The sequence below is a fragment of the Giraffa tippelskirchi genome, chromosome 3, assembly GCF_054371585.1.
Source record: "Giraffa tippelskirchi isolate mGirTip1 chromosome 3, T2T-mGirTip1v1.2.pri, whole genome shotgun sequence".
NCBI classification, from domain to species: Eukaryota; Metazoa; Chordata; class Mammalia; order Artiodactyla; family Giraffidae; genus Giraffa; species Giraffa tippelskirchi.
In genome coordinates, this window is record NC_137277.1 from 107465470 (window position 1) to 107481401 (window position 15932).

General features: G+C 35.3%; 1 protein-coding gene and 1 long non-coding RNA gene across 15 annotated transcripts in view; one reads left to right on the forward strand and one right to left on the reverse strand.

Moving 5' to 3' along the window:
- The window catches only part of LOC145542948 (uncharacterized), a 564353-nt gene that overhangs the window by 262989 nt on the left and 285432 nt on the right, over positions 1-15932 (reverse strand). The window contains exon 6 of one of the 14 annotated variants that reach the window (XR_014080294.1): positions 1777-4409. The exons of the other annotated variants lie outside the window; for them this stretch is intronic. The gene's annotated coding sequence lies outside the window, so the exon portion shown is untranslated. Of the gene's footprint in view, positions 1-1776; positions 4410-15932 lie in introns of those variants that run through there. 14 annotated transcript variants of the gene reach the window in all.
- The window catches only part of LOC145542949 (uncharacterized), a 79292-nt gene that overhangs the window by 14446 nt on the left and 48914 nt on the right, over positions 1-15932 (forward strand). The gene's annotated exons all lie outside the window — the stretch shown is intronic.

Genomic DNA, 15932 nt, shown 5'->3' on the forward strand with positions numbered 1-15932 from the left:
CGTCCATCACCAACTCCTGGAGTCCACCCAAACCCATGTCCATTGAGTTGGTGATGCCATCCAACCATCTCATCTGTCGTTCCCCTTCTCCTCCTGCCCTCAATCTTTCCCAGCATCAGAGTCTTTTCAAATGAGTCAGCTCTTCCCATCAGGTGGCCAAAGTATTGTAGTTTCAGCTTCAACATCAGTCCTTCCAATGAACACCCAGGACTGATCTCCTTTAGGAAGGACTGGTTGGATCTCCTTGCAGTCCAAGGGACTCTCTATGAGTTGCTAAAAATATATGTTATCTGTAATACTTCTTTGGTGGCTTCCCTGTTGTCTCAGCAGTTAAGAACCTGCCTGCAGTGTAGGAGGTGTGGGTTTGATTCCTGGGTCAGGAAGATCCCCTGGAGAAGGAAATGGCAACCCACTCCAGGATTCTTGCTTGGGAAACCCATAAACAGAGGAGCCTGGTGGGCTACAGTGCATGGGGTCACATGCAAAGAGTCAGACAGGACTTAGTGACAAAACAACAACAACAATACTTCTTTATAAAAAGATATTATTTATGCATTCTAATGTTTTTTAGGAGTAAAACCTGACAAGAATAATCATCTTTGATATCTTAACAGTTTAGTGAAGACTCTAGCAGAACAACATTTTGTCTGTCTTTCTGTCCAGAGAAATGTAATTTATAATACATAAATAATTCATGCCATCTTATGGGCATCTTTCAGTAATTATTATATATAGGGAATTGTGTATGAGATCCAATTCTTAACTCCAAGGAACTTAAAACAAGATGGGGAAATGAGTCATGTACACATAAAACAGATTAAAATATAACAACTAATAAACCTAACAGATCAAACATATCCCTTTGAAGTGATTTCTTTAAAAACTGAAAATACAGAAAGTAAACTTGGACTTGAGTTGAAATATTCAAAATTCTCACCATTGTAGATTTCTCACCCTTATAATAGGTTTATATTTCAAAAACAGCAGGTGGAAAGATAGAAAGATTTGCCAGAGTAAGCTCCCCAAACAGTATACAGATTACTTATTGCCACAGATAATTATAATTCTGCTCTTCCTCTATCAGGACTACTGCTGCTCAGAGGGTAAGATTTGGAAAACCTAGAGAAGAATACTTTTAGGAATGTAGAAGACCTCAGGCTTCACACATAGAAGTAGGAAGGCCATTAAAATCTGCTGGAAGTCAATACTTGTCTATAATTAATCTATACTACTGATTTCTGGAGTAGGCAAATAATCAGCTCACTATTCTTTGAACATCTCCAATCTAAAGGAATAGGGGTGCTTTGGTAGAATGATAACTGGATTAGGAGGCAAAAGGCAAACATTTTGTTCCTTTAATTATAGGAATAACTGGCTCTATGATACGTGTATCTTAGTTGCTTTATCAGTTAAATTGAAATTAAAATATCTATCCACTATTGTAGTTGTGAATGTTAAGGAAAGTTTTGTGAATATACATGCTTGATATAAAGCCTGAAACAAAATGTGTACCCAGTAATTATTCTAAAATATATACTGATCATATGTGAAGACTCTTTAATGTATAAACAGGTATTTCCTTTGACATAGCAAGTCTGCTTCTGGGGCTATTTTCTAAGAATAATCCTAAAAAGAGGAAAAAAGTGTATTTACAAATATGTTTATTGAAGCCATATTTCTATTAACAAAAATTGGAAACAACCACAAGACCCCAAAGAGAGAAATTATAAAATTATTGCATTCGGTTGATATATTATACAACCTTTAAAAATGATCTTTTTTAAATTTATTTTTTTTATTGAAGGATAATTGCTTTACAGAATTTTGTTGTTTTCTGTCAAACACCCAGATCAGTCCTGGGTGTTCACTGAATCAGCCATAGGTATACATATACCCCTCCCTTTTGAACCTCCCTCCCATCTCCTTTCCCATCCCACTCCTCTAGGTTGATACAGAGCTGATATTAAAAAAAAAAAAAACACAAAACTTTACAAAGTACTTATTTTAATACTATAACATTAACTTTTTATTATGCTATAGCATATTAAGAAAAACCAGTATTAAAAGTCAGATGGCAAAATCCACTACAATATTGTAAAGTAATTAGCCCCCAACTAAAATAAATAAATTTATTAATAAAAAAAAGTCAGATATATAACATGACCATAAATACATCAATCCGATGAAGAGTATGCATCAAAAGAACAAAAACAACGCTAGTGTTTGGGGATGAATACTTCAAAGTGTAGTAGGAATTGGTTCTGTGTGGAGAGGTTACAGATAATTTTTATTTTACTTGTCTATACTTTCCAAATGCTCTATTCCAATTATTAATTACTGTAATAATGAAAGAAGACATGTTGTCATTTTAGGTGTGTGTTTTATCTTCCCAACAAACTGATGTTTCTTGAGGGCAAGAATTGTGTGATTTACTCCTTTGAATCATAAAGTACCATTATGCCTAAATTAAGTGCCCACTAAAATTTTTTCAAGTGGCCAATGACTGATAGCTTTTGGCCTCTTAATTTCAGTTCTTTCTAGGACATTACATGGAGAAAAAAAATGTGACTCAATCTGTTTTGTTTCTAAATCACATTCAAAAGATTCCATACACATGCCAAATTATGAAGTTATAAACTAGGCTGTTATAAACTGTCTTGAAAGGGAAATTTTTTTTTAAAAAAAGAGTCAGTTTGCTTCAGTTGTGTGAATAATGCAGGATGTGTAAGATCTGGCATCGACTCATACTCTGATAGCACAGACCCCCAAGAGACAACCATTTCTTGTCTATTTCTCACTTAAGAGAAGAAATATTATTTGCTTTTACTAAGTAACTAAAAGCTGAGGTGAAAAAGAGTCGGTGGAGTATTGCCACTGAAAACTCTGTCCAACATTGTGGTTGATAGTAATAAATGGTTTCAGGGCCTCCTATACTGGGTCCCATCTGTTAAAATGGCACACTGCCTAACTGCCAGATGGTGTACTAGCTTCACAGGGACCAAGGCGTCAAAAAGATGGCTTTAGAAGACATTGGTAATACCATCCCCTTGGGTCTCCCACCTCAGTTACTACTTACCCATGTTGGCGCTCCTGTCACCTCACACCGCTCACATAATTTCTAGAAATAAGTGGTTCCAAACACTTACTAAGTCACTTCCTTCAGCTGTCTACTGGTTTCTGATCTTAAAAGGTTGAAAAAGAATACTAAAGTGGGGTAAAGAGAGGTTGAGAGTATTCAAACACTTGAAGTTGCCAATATACATAACAAGTGCCTAAGGACCACTAAAATCCTATGATGTGTCAAACTCCATTAAGTAAGGGTAGAATGTGTAGGAACTGCTCGTGAAATTTAACCAGTCTCAAAAAGAAGAGGGAAGCACTGCTACACAGGAGGATCAGTTTCTTTTACACTCACCCAAAAGAAAAAAAAAATGTGGCTCTAGTGACTCAGAAATCAAAACAAAACTTTTCTCAATGGAAGAAAAATTCATCTATTAGTAGTTAAAATATTCCTCAAAACTTGTTCTAAATAAACAAGAATGAGCATAGATTCTGTCAGAGGGTAATTTTTAAAAAACTAAACATGTCTTTTATAAAACAGATGTATCATTGAATGTTAACTCACTAATTATGTGACCAGCAGGATGACAAAGTTGGTTCAAAGAATACTCAAAAACTAGTTATAAAGACATTATAAAATATGAACACTAATTGTCTAAGTAAGACACAAAGATTGTTCAAGTCCAGTGGGGACAATAAGACAACAATCTCTTTGATGTTTTATGTTTTATGGGTGATGTTTTATGGGAAAAAATCTCCAAGTAACATGCAGCTTCAGAGTTACAGCCTCTCAGTTCAGTTCAGTTGCTCAATCGTGTCCATCTCTTTGCAACCCCATGGACTGCAGCATGCAAGGCTTCTCTGTCCATCACCAACTCCCAGAGTTTACCCAAACTCATGTCCATTGAGTCAGTGATGCCATCCAACCATTTCATCCTCCGTCGTCCCCTTCTCCTCCTGCCTTCAATCTTTCCCAGCACCAGGGTCTTTTCAAATGAGTCAGCTCTTCGCATCAGGTGGCCAAAGTATTGGAGTTTCAGCTTCAACATCAGTCCTTCCAATGAACACCCAGGGCTGATCTCCTTTAGGATGGACTGGTTGGATCTCCTTGCATCCAAGAGACTCTCAAGAGTCTTCTCCAACACCACAGTTCAAAGGCATCAATTCTTCAGCCCTCAATTTTCTTTATAGTCCAACTCTCACATCCATACATGACCACTGGAAAAACCATAGCTTTGATGAGACAGACCTTTGTTGGCAAAGTAACGTCTCTGCTTTTTAATATGCTGTCTAGGTTGGTCATAACTTTCCTTCAGCCTCTAAGAAAAGCAAATAATCCAAGGGTGGACCTGTTGACAAAATGTCTAAGTATGTCACTGAAAAAATACACTGTACTTTTTTGTCTTATTTCTAAGATTAGGATAACTTTTTGTAATTCCACTGGATACATTGGAATAGAATCTTAGGGGGAGGGAAGCAATTGTGAAGAATTATGGGAATTTTATCCAGCTATGGTAGACATCGGTGGGTTCCCACTTCCCTGTGTGGCAGTCAGTTTCCTTCTAGGCAATTAAACTTTTTCGTTTGTGGCATTCTGCCCCATGACGTCCTCAATCACGAAGAAGATGACTTGTATTTCATTCTGAATCCTTTCACCCTAGGATCTTTAGTGACTTACTCTTATGGCAAATATTTATCTATCTTCATCCTACATATTATATCAAGCTAATATAAGCATTTTATTATGTAATTTGTGTAGAAACAAAATATTTCATCATAAAATAGGAATTTGGGACATTCAGCATACACTCATCTTTTTCTGTCACCTGCTCCACTCTAAGATCAAATGGGTTTGGAAGGGATCTTAAGCACTGTGGCTATTACATGGGATTCACGCCTATGTAAAATCTGTCCTTCATCTCTTGAACATGTGTGTGTTTCTGTGTGTGTACATATGTATACACATGTATATGTGAACATACATATGTACACGCACATATACAAATACATACTAAAACATACACATACATAATTGTATATTTATGTATATTCAATATACATACACAATTGTATATTTACTGACTTAGATTGCAATTCTAAGATTTTGGCTTCTCATGTTTACATGAGTTAAATCACTTATTCATTATGTCAGGTGCTATTTTCTCAGGTAATATTCTTTTCACACAGGCATCAGGTTTGATGCTGGGCATATAACTTTGAAAATAAATGAAGACAGTAAGCCTCCCCCTTAGAGCTTAAAGTCTTGTGGGAAAGACATTGAAAAACAAATTTATCACCTATCTATCATCTATCTGCCTATCAATCCATAATCTATTGATCTATAATATGAAAATGAAATGCAGGGTACCATGAGAACACAAATCAGGCAAAAAAAACTTCTCAAAACCAGTCTTCCCTGAAGCAAACAGAAGTTAAGAAGTGAGGAATAAGTAAAGTGTACACAGGATCTCATGGATTAAATTTGAAATAACACTGGAAATAATTAAATGCAGTTTTATATCAGAAAGCCAAAGGCTCTGTCTTCCATTGTGCTCAAGAGGACAGTGATCCCTGTGTATCTTTGCTTTCTACAGTAAGTGATGGGTGACCCAACTCAAAATTGTTAAAGAAAAAGAGGAATTTATTGCTTCATGTAATGGAAGAGTGCTTTCAGATATTGCTTACTCTAGAGTTCAAATAATTTCTCTCTCAATTTTTAGGCATTGTGCATTAACCATTGGCTCCATTATCTATGCCCACATGGTTGCAAGATTGTAGCCTGTACCCCCTGGGGTAATAATCTTCCAGATTTGAATCCAACAAACGTGAACATTCACCATCAGAAGAACAGCTCAGGTCATTTACCATATCATGAAATAGTATTGCAAAACACTAGAAAATAAAAAACATGATATTTATGCCCAATCACAACCCTATACTATTAATTTTGCTTTTCATGGGTGCATATCCTTTGATTGCTTCTACAATGACAATTCTGTAATATTTTCTACAGAGAATATAGAAAACTAATTCAATGGTTTCTCTAGCACAATTGATACATTTTTATTATTGATAGATTTAAAATGTATCTTGGTTATATGCTTTATTTTTAATATTATGCTATTTTTTAGGGTTGTTGTCAAATATGTGGAAACTCTTGAAACTATGCCTATCTTACTTACAACCAGCAATTGGCCCTTATTGTTAGTTTCCAAATTCCATCCTGACAACTTTCTGGGCTACTTTTGCTACCTCTGTTTTAGCCTGGATTTCTCCAAGTACAGAGGCTGAGCCAAAGTCTTGTATGTAGGTCCTTAAGGTAGAAAGTGATCAAAGAGAGCAAGACTGAGAAAGGGGTAGGGAAAGGATAGTATGCCAATTGTACTGGACACCACTGCAAGGGGCAATCACAGCACTGGGAAGCATTATTAGATAAATCTCTGAATTATCTTTTGAGAGAAGAAAAGGGGAACACATTCAGGGGAACACATTCATACACTATGGGTTCCATCTTCCACCAGTCAAGGGTGACCTTTGGGCATTAACGTCCTATTGCACATGCTCGCTCGCCAGGTGAATCCCCACAGGGGTCACACATCAGTGTGTTAAGAGAAGCTCTGGGGTGGAAAGTCATCGGTAGCACACTGTGTAGGTCCAAGAGAGTTTTTGTCAGGTTATGCCGGTGCAAAGCTGGTCAAAGCAGGTGCGGAAGAGCAACGGCTGTTGAAGCAGCAATGGCTGAAGTCAAAGTAAGGCTGAGAAGATCTTCATAGAAATACACACATACGATTTTCTTTTGTGGAAAAAAATACTTAGCCTGGCGTTCATAAAATCACCAATTTTGGAATATTAAAAGGCAGCCAATGTATATAGATACTTATATTTAAATATATATCATATTCCAGGAACATTTTTCATCCATTGAAAACCAATCATAATGAAATAAAATGTTTTTTCCCTATCTCTCTTGGATGCATTTTCTGTATTACTACTTGTCACATATGAGGAAAATAAGGCCCTATCTTACTCCACATAATAGCATCTTAAATAAATCATTAAATTAAAAAAACACAAAGCTTTTCAAGGAAAAAAAATAAAATTCTGCATAGAATCTAGCTATTTCCAGACCTATATTTTTATAGGTCTTCTTACAGCAGTATTTCACTGAAAATTCCAGTTCTCTAAACTGCAAATGTTCATAAAATATTCTAAATATTTCTCTTTTGTGTGTCTCTTCTGTCTTCTAAATTTAAGATAAAGAAAGTTCAATCATCCCCACTGGGTTAAAGACTTTTCTTAGACCTAAATGGGCAATAAATTCCTAGTTGGAGAAGGTGATTTCCTGTCCTTGACTTATTTCTCAGCTGTTATAATCATTTGTAAAACAGATTAAAAAACACCTTTGACATTCTCCTGTGGCTTTGAGATTACTATGTAGCTATTCATCCTCCACACAGAAATCAAATAAATGAATTACTAGTATTTAACAAAAAGAAAGAAATCTTCATGTGAGAAAAGCTGGGAAACAGCTAAAGAGAGCAGCAGGCTGTAATCAAGTTAGTAAATAATAATGCAAACCACAGTGCAATGGAAGTGAAAAGGAGAACAAAGAGGTTGGCCTGATGAGATTTCATAAAAATTTTGTCACTAAACAACTGGGAAATTTTCTTGCCTATTCATATCAGCTGAAACATTTCTTATTAAGAAGAGCATGTAGAAAATGGAAACTTTCTTTAGAGAGTTCAAATAGGTTTATTTGTTATACAATTTTTTGCTTCACCTTGCGTAAAAGCATTAATTATTTTAGGACACCAGGGAACCAGGTAAATTTACCTAGTTTATCTTTATAAGTTTTTATGTACAAAGTAAGTAGGGAACTTAGAACTTCTTAAAAGTCACAGATTTTTTTCTCAGTCTTGCCAGAAATATAAGTTAAAATATTTTTTCTCTCAAAAACTATTTTAATTACACAATTAATTTATGTTAATTTGAAAAATTGGGAAAAACATATGAGAAAAAATACTATTTGCCTATAACTTTAACACCCAGAGAGAATCACTCAATGTTTGATAGTCTTCCAAACAGAGTTAAGGTATATACATGAACATAACACACACACACACACACACACACACACACACACACACACACACACACACACACAACACACACACGTGTGTGCTGCATGTATGCTCAGTTGTTAGGTCGTGTTGGACTCTTTGTGACCCCATGGACTATAGCTCACCAGGCTCTTCTGCCCAGGGGGTTTCCCAGGCAAGAATACCAGAGTGGGTTGCCATTTCCTTCTCTAGGGGATCGTCCTGATCCAAGGCGTGAACCCATATCTCCTGCTTGGCAGGTGGATTCTTTACCACTGAGCCACCTGTGAAGCCCAAAACACACACACACACATATAAATCTCAAAACAGATCACATTATAGCTCCTGTCCTATACTCTGCATATATGCTCCAAAAATCCTTTTGAATCAGTAAACAACCTATACACTTACTATGTGTATATACTGTGTATAAGTATACCATATAAATACACATACACATATGTCTATCTATGTATACACTATTTTTTTTCAAATTTAAAAGTTGAAAACTAGAAATCTACATTAATATTTCTGGATAAAAAAAAAAACAGTGATCTTGTCCTTAAAGTAAAAATGATTCATTCTCATTAAAAAATTCTTTCCAAGCAAATCTAAAAGGACCAAAGAAAAAAAATTAATTCTATGACCTGAAAACAACCATTGTTAACTTTGGAAAATCCAACTAAATATTTTTTTAGGACTATATTAAGGCTGAGCACCAAAGAATTGTTGCTTTCAAACTGTGGTGCTGGAGAAGACTCTTGAGAGTCCCTTGGACAGCAAGGAGATCAAACCAGTCAATCCTAAAGAAAATCAACTCTGAATATTCATTGGAAGAACTGATGCTGAAGCTGAAGCTCCAATACTTTGGCCATCTGATGCAAAGAACTGACTCATTGGAAAAGACCCTGATGCTGAGAAAGACTGAAGGCAGGAGGAGGAGGGGGTGACAGAGGATGAGATAGTTGGATGGTATTGACTCAACGGGATGTGAGTTTGAGCAAACTCCAGGACACAGTGAAGGACAGGGAAGCCTGGTATGCTGCAGTCCATGGGGTTGCAAAGAGTCAGACTTAGCAACTGAATGAGAACAAAACAGGACTAGCAGGAACTTTATGGGGAGCAGGGCAACTGGTAGGGGTGAGCAGATGGCATGATCAGGGAAGTTTAACAGGAAGTGTTTTGTTTCTTTAAGCGATCAGCTGATTCTCAGAATGATCTGTTGAAGGGGATGTTTTGCCCCATACGTTATACATGTTGACAAATTAGACTAGCTAGCTAGAAGAAATGGATAAATTTCTGGAAACATACAGCTTTCAAAGACAGAATCAGGAAAAAATAGAAAATCTAATGAGACAGATCATCACAAGTGATGAGACTGTAATAGTATTTATCTTCTATGTTTTCAACGCATTTTTATTTTCTTCTTTCAACCAGTTCATTTTACATAGTTTTCTGTTATGTATTTTCTTACCAGAACCATTTCACTGGGTCTTTAAGCTCTTTTCTAAAACACAATCACACACACACAAACACACACACACACACAGGAATACTATTAAGCAGTAAAAAAAAAAAAAAAAAGGAAATCCTGCAATTTGCAACAAATAGATGGACCACGAGGACATTATGGTAAGTGAAGTAAATCAAACAAAGATAAATACTATATGATCTCACTTACAAGTAGAATCTAAAAAACAACAAAGCAATCTCATAAAAAGAGAGATCAGATTTGTGCTTACCAGATGTGTGGGGTGGGAGTTGAAGTGGTAATAAAATACAAGCTTCTAGTTATAAGATAAATAAGTACTGGGGGTGTCATGTAGAACATGATGACATTAACATGACAGTTAACACTGCTTTATAGTATATTGGAAATTGCTAAGAGAGTAAATCCTAAGACTTCTCTTTACAAGGAAGAAAAGCATTTTTAAATCTATGTGAGATGATGGATGCTAACTGAACTTATCATGGTAATTATTTCACAATATATAGAAGTCAAGTCATTATGCCTTAAACTTATACAGTGCTGTATATCAATCACAGCTCAATAAAACAATGAAAACAGGAATTAGCTTGGATAAAGTGATGAATAGAGAATATTAACAAAAGTATCAACTTTATCCACCTTTTAAACATAAAGACTTGCATGGAAATGGATAATCTTGTTCAGGTTAGTGTTTAATAAACACATATTTTAAGGCAAATGTTCTACAGAGATTGTTACTGTACTCTCCAAAATATAATCTTTAATTCTTAAAAGCAAACCAAAAAAGCAATCATACTGCCTATAATTTGTTGAGAATAGTGAGAACTATTTCTTTGAACCCTTCTCTTTCTTTGGTAAGCTCCTCTATTCTCTTTGAAACGTGTTTGCACTTTTATTTAGTTCTTTCCCTTTCTGTTTGTTTGTTTTGTTTTGGGCACACAGTGCAGCATGCAGGATCTTAGCTCCCCAACCGGGGACTGAACCTGTACCCTCTGCAGTGGAAGTGCAGAATCCTAACCACTGGACTGCCAAATAATTCCCTATTCTTCCCTTATTTAAAACAATTTTGCTTCATTTCCTGTGGTTTCTTTAAGCTGGGAAGAATTGGCAAAAAAAAAAAAAAAAGATTTATGAAGAAATTTTCTCCTGCAGCTACCTTTCCCTTGCTATCATGCTGCATGAACTAGGTTCCTCTGTGATATCTCCTTATTCTTCAAGACTTATTCTTGACCCCAGATTTTCTCATTCTATGCTATGCTTTTGGTTATTGTGACTCTCTTTTTTCAGGAAACCATGTAGTCCAACCCAAGACCTTAAAAGTATGTATAAGTTCTTAGCACTCTTACCAGTTTTGGTTTCTGTATTGTCACTGACAAGACAGGGTCAAAAAAACATGATTTAGGGTTTGGACATTTTCTTGTTTCAGTGAAGAGTGAATCTTTTTTTTAATATAGCTTTTGTTTATTTTGTTCCTTTTCTAGTTGTTCTTATGTGAAGGAGAGGTGCTGTGGAGGGACTGCTGGTTATTCACCAATCAATCTCTTCTTCTTCCTGGGAGGACAGCTAGACGACATTTCTTATACTCCCTTGTATTTAAGTGAGGTCATGTAACTGAGTTCTAGACAGTAAGATGTAAGAGAGATTGAGGGTCACCAGATGCAGGATTGGACTAGAAAACCTCCCACACATCATTCTCCAGCCTCTTTCCTATTCTGCAGCAATGTGGAAGCTGTGTTTTGAGGACAGTGGAGCCAAACGATGGAAGAAAACTGAGTCCCTGCCTCACTTCTTGTAGGGAGGCTGCCTCATGGACCAGGACTGTCCACTTTGTTTATGTGACTCTACAGTGCATTGCTGTTTTGTTAAACCACTGAGGCATGAGGATTTATGGAGCAGGTAGAATTACCTTAACAACACAGGACTAGAGTAAAAGTGAAAAAGAAAAAACCCTCCAAGTTATTCTTACGGACAGAAGCAGTATTTTTAAATAATGTATTTCATCTATGAGAAACAAGAAGATGCAACCAGGTATTGCAAACTCAAAAGCACACAGAGCTCAGGTAGATAATGTAACAGAGTAGAAAAGGCAGAAGATGTGAAAACATCAATTATGACACACATAATAAAGATTTCTATGTTTTAATTAAACTTGTATAACCATGCAAGATAATTCAACCATGGACTTTATTAGATTATATTTCAGGTTAATTTTTTTACAGAAATTGAAAATGATTTCTAATTATTAAATGTTTCTTTATTCATTGTCATTACATTGATTTTTAACTGGAAACCTTATTCATATTCTTCTGTACCAAGATACTCATTTAGATCTAACATTCAAATTATGATGGGCAGTAAATAATTCATTCTTGGAAATGTTAGCTGAGAATATTTATTTTTATTCAGCTTTATAACATAAAACAGCTGTTCACAAAGATATATACTTTGAACATGGAAAGAATCCATGAATGGTCCTTTTTACATTTTGAATAATTACTCCCAAGATATTTCAGAACCTGGTATTCTAACAGATTTACTTTTTAGTACCATTTTGCCATTCAGTTCAGCAATTTCTAGTTGTACTCTTTATTCATATTATCAGTGTTGATTAAAAAAGGAAATTAATCAATTTTACTTCATTTTCATAAGGTCTGCAACTATATTGCCTTTTTTGAAATTCAATTTTCACCTTCACAATGTCAGAAATGTAACTCAGCAAACTCATTTCATGCAACTGATTACAGCATAGGAAAATGGGCCAGATTTTTTTCTTGCCAAATAAATTTTCCAAAGACAAGTGTAGTGGGCTCAATGATGGCTTCAAAGATATGGCATCCTGCTCCCTGGAAGCTGTGAATACTACCCTTTTCATAAAAGGTGTTAAGGATCTTGAAATGGGAAGATTATTTTGGATTAACTGTGCTATGCTTAGTTGCTCAGTTGTGTCTGACTCTTTGAGACCCCATGGACTGTAATCCGCCAGGCTCTTCTGTCGAGGGGATTTCCCAGGCAGGATTATTAGAGTGGGTTGCCATTTTGTTCTCCAGAGGATCTTCCCAACCCAGGTATCAAACCTGCATCTCCTGTGTTTCTGGCATTGCAGGCAGATTCTTTACCCACTGAGCCATTGGGGAAGCCCTTGGATCAACTGGATAAACCCTAAATGCCATCACAAGTGTCCCTGTAAGAGAGAGACACAGGGAGATTAAACATACAGAAGTGGAGGGGGCAGTGTGACCACGGAAGCAGAGACTAGAGTGAACTGAAGACTTCTGGGAAACACCAGAGGCTAGAAGAGGTGAGGAACAAATTCTTGCCTGAAGCCTCCTGAGGGGACGTGGCCATCCTGACGCCCTGATCTAAGCCAGCAGAACTGATTTGGGAATTCTGATCTCCAGAACTGTCAGACAGTAAATCTCCTTGTTTTATGAATCCAAGTTTGTAGTAATTTGTTACAGCACACCCAGGAAACTAATACAATACACTTTCACTGGAAATGAAAGAGAAAATCAAATCAGAAACATTTATAATTAATAGGAATTCCCTTGTATAGAAATAGTCAAATTTTGTTGGGTTATTTAAATCTAAAAATAAAATTTTGATCTATTCTTTAATTGAAGGACAGAGGCAAGAATTTTTTTGGAAGACATGAACAAATAAATTTTTTTCAGTGGCTTAAAAAATTCCTTCACCCACTCTATTGACCCAACTTTGAGGTAGTACAGCAATATGCCTTACTGTGCATCCACTTTAAGGATGGATCAAGACACAGAGTTAATTCAGTGTACAATGTTTATGTATCCTATTTTCAACTTTTTAGCACAAACCTACACCAATAAATAATACAATTTTGAAATTGAAGTTTCTTGTGTCTACCAAGTGTGCAACTTTGAATATAAGTTTTCTAAGAAGTCCAAGGTCAACTTCAGCCATCTCACAAATATTCTTTGCATATAAGCTTATTGATTTTGCTAAGACAACATTAAAGTTTTTCAGTATACAAAAAAGTCATTTTGTGAAATTCTACCTGTCATAGCCTGATGTCTAAATTTCTTGATCTTATCAAAATTTTCATCAAAATTGTTGATCTAACTAACTCAGTGGTATTTTTAATCTTTGTTTTCATCAGCTACAGTAGAAAAATGCCCCAAATAGTTATTTTCTTTATTTTTTTCCTATATTTTCTAATCCATAGCTTAAACATTCTAAGCTAATGTTTTAGTTATATTTACAAATGCGAATGCTTATTCCTGTTGGAAAATATAATTCTTACCGTATCCAATGGACTTAAAAAAAACATGCCATTGTGAAAAGCTTTTAATTTGAGGGTGATTTTATGATCCAAAACATTTCAGAGATAAATCCTCTGACATGTTGACATGTTAACACCATTTTTAAGTTAAAAGATTTCTTTATTAAAGTTTTAATTTGCTTTTTTCTGGTTTCTTACCTAGTTGTCTTTATAGATTATTTTCTAAAGATGATTTAAATTATACTCTTTCAGCACAGATAGGTTTTGTTTGCATATGATGCATGAAGAAACAGTCTTCATAGCCACAGGAAAAAAATATACACTGTAATATTTTTCTTAAACAACCAGTTCTCTCACTCTTTCATCCCCTCACCTTTTGATACAAATATGTATCTAGAATAGTCATCAAGAATATTTTATTTCCTATTTAACACTAGCAAAAGAAAAAAAAACATGAGTATAATGATAAAATACAACTGAAACTTAGTGTCAGGGAAGGGTGGGTTTTGTAGTAAACTGGACTAAAATGTTCCATATAAAGGAGAGGTAACAGCCTGCTGTTGCAAGCAGGATCTGAGATATATTGTTGCCAGATCTCTCATTTCAAAATAAGCTGGAATTCAGGATTTCTAATAAATCTCCTAATTCTCCATGTTGGCAACTGAATTAATACTTAAGACCTATGACTCAAGAGGGGAAAAAATGAAGAGAAAAGTGGAGAGAAATATATAAAATAGGATGAGATAAAAATAAATTAGTCAAGAAAAAAATGCAATTCAAAAATATAAATAACTATTTGGATGCAGTAAATAATAGTAATGTCATCCAGAAATACTAAGCAGTGAACAAAATAATTTGAAAATTTTTCCTAGCATGCAGAATAAAAAGTGAAGCACATGACTAGTAAAAAAGATGATCAATATGCAGAATAGAGATTAAAGATTTAAACTAACAGTTATGGTCTTTGAACTTTGAACAACAAAAAAGCTAATTGAAAATAAATTATAAACAAAGACAAAACCAAAGAAAATTTACAATTTGATACATCACTTGGGTATCATGGTAGATTATTTCACAAAAAAATGTCATCAACTGTCCATCTATTTGAAATTTACATACTTTGCCACTCCTCTCATCAGGAGGTGGATTCCATTTCTCCACTCCTGAATCTGAGATATCCCTGTAACTTACTTTGACCAACAGAATGTTGTGTGACAATATGGCAGGCCTTAGGAGGCTTTGTGAGCTTCTATTCTCTTTCCTGATACTCCATCATCGCCATGTGAAAAATCCCAAGCTAACCTACTGAATAATGTGCATCAGAGGAAAATCATCCTACCTGAAGCCAACTCTCAGTGAACCTGCTAGATGATCTCCATTACATGAGCAGTTCTAAAGAAAACAGCCAGGCCTATCTCTTAGCATTAGAAATACCCAGCTGACCCACAGATTTCAGAACAAAAGTTAAATGCTTATTGCTTTAAGTCTTTAAACAATGAAGTGGTTTGTTAACAGAGCAATAGCCCACTGATATAGGCTGTACCAGGTAGACCAATCATATCCCAAGAACAATGAACAGAAATACAATTACAACTAGATGAAAGCACAAATCATGTAAAGAAAAATATTCCATAAACAACCAGAAGGTAAGAAGAGGATGAGCATGAAGAAGGAAGAGGAGAAGGAAGAAGTGGAGAGGAGAAAATACGCTTCACTAGTCATAAAACTAGATGGCCTTCTGTTTCTCTTTTGAAAAATTAAATGCCAAAACAAATTCAAGATAAAATGTGCAAAGTTAGGAAAAAATATACTTAACCAAATCTGTGCATTCAGATGACAGAAAAAGAGTTTATATATATAAAGATAAAGGAATACTTTCCATGGGGTGGGTAAAGTTACTGAAAATGTATTTTTGAGGTGAGAAATTGCAAATAATGCCACTAATAGTTTTTAAAGACTACTATTTTATTAATTTAAAGTATCTCTTTATGTCCCTCGAAAATAAAATAAATAACATTACTTTTATTAAAGG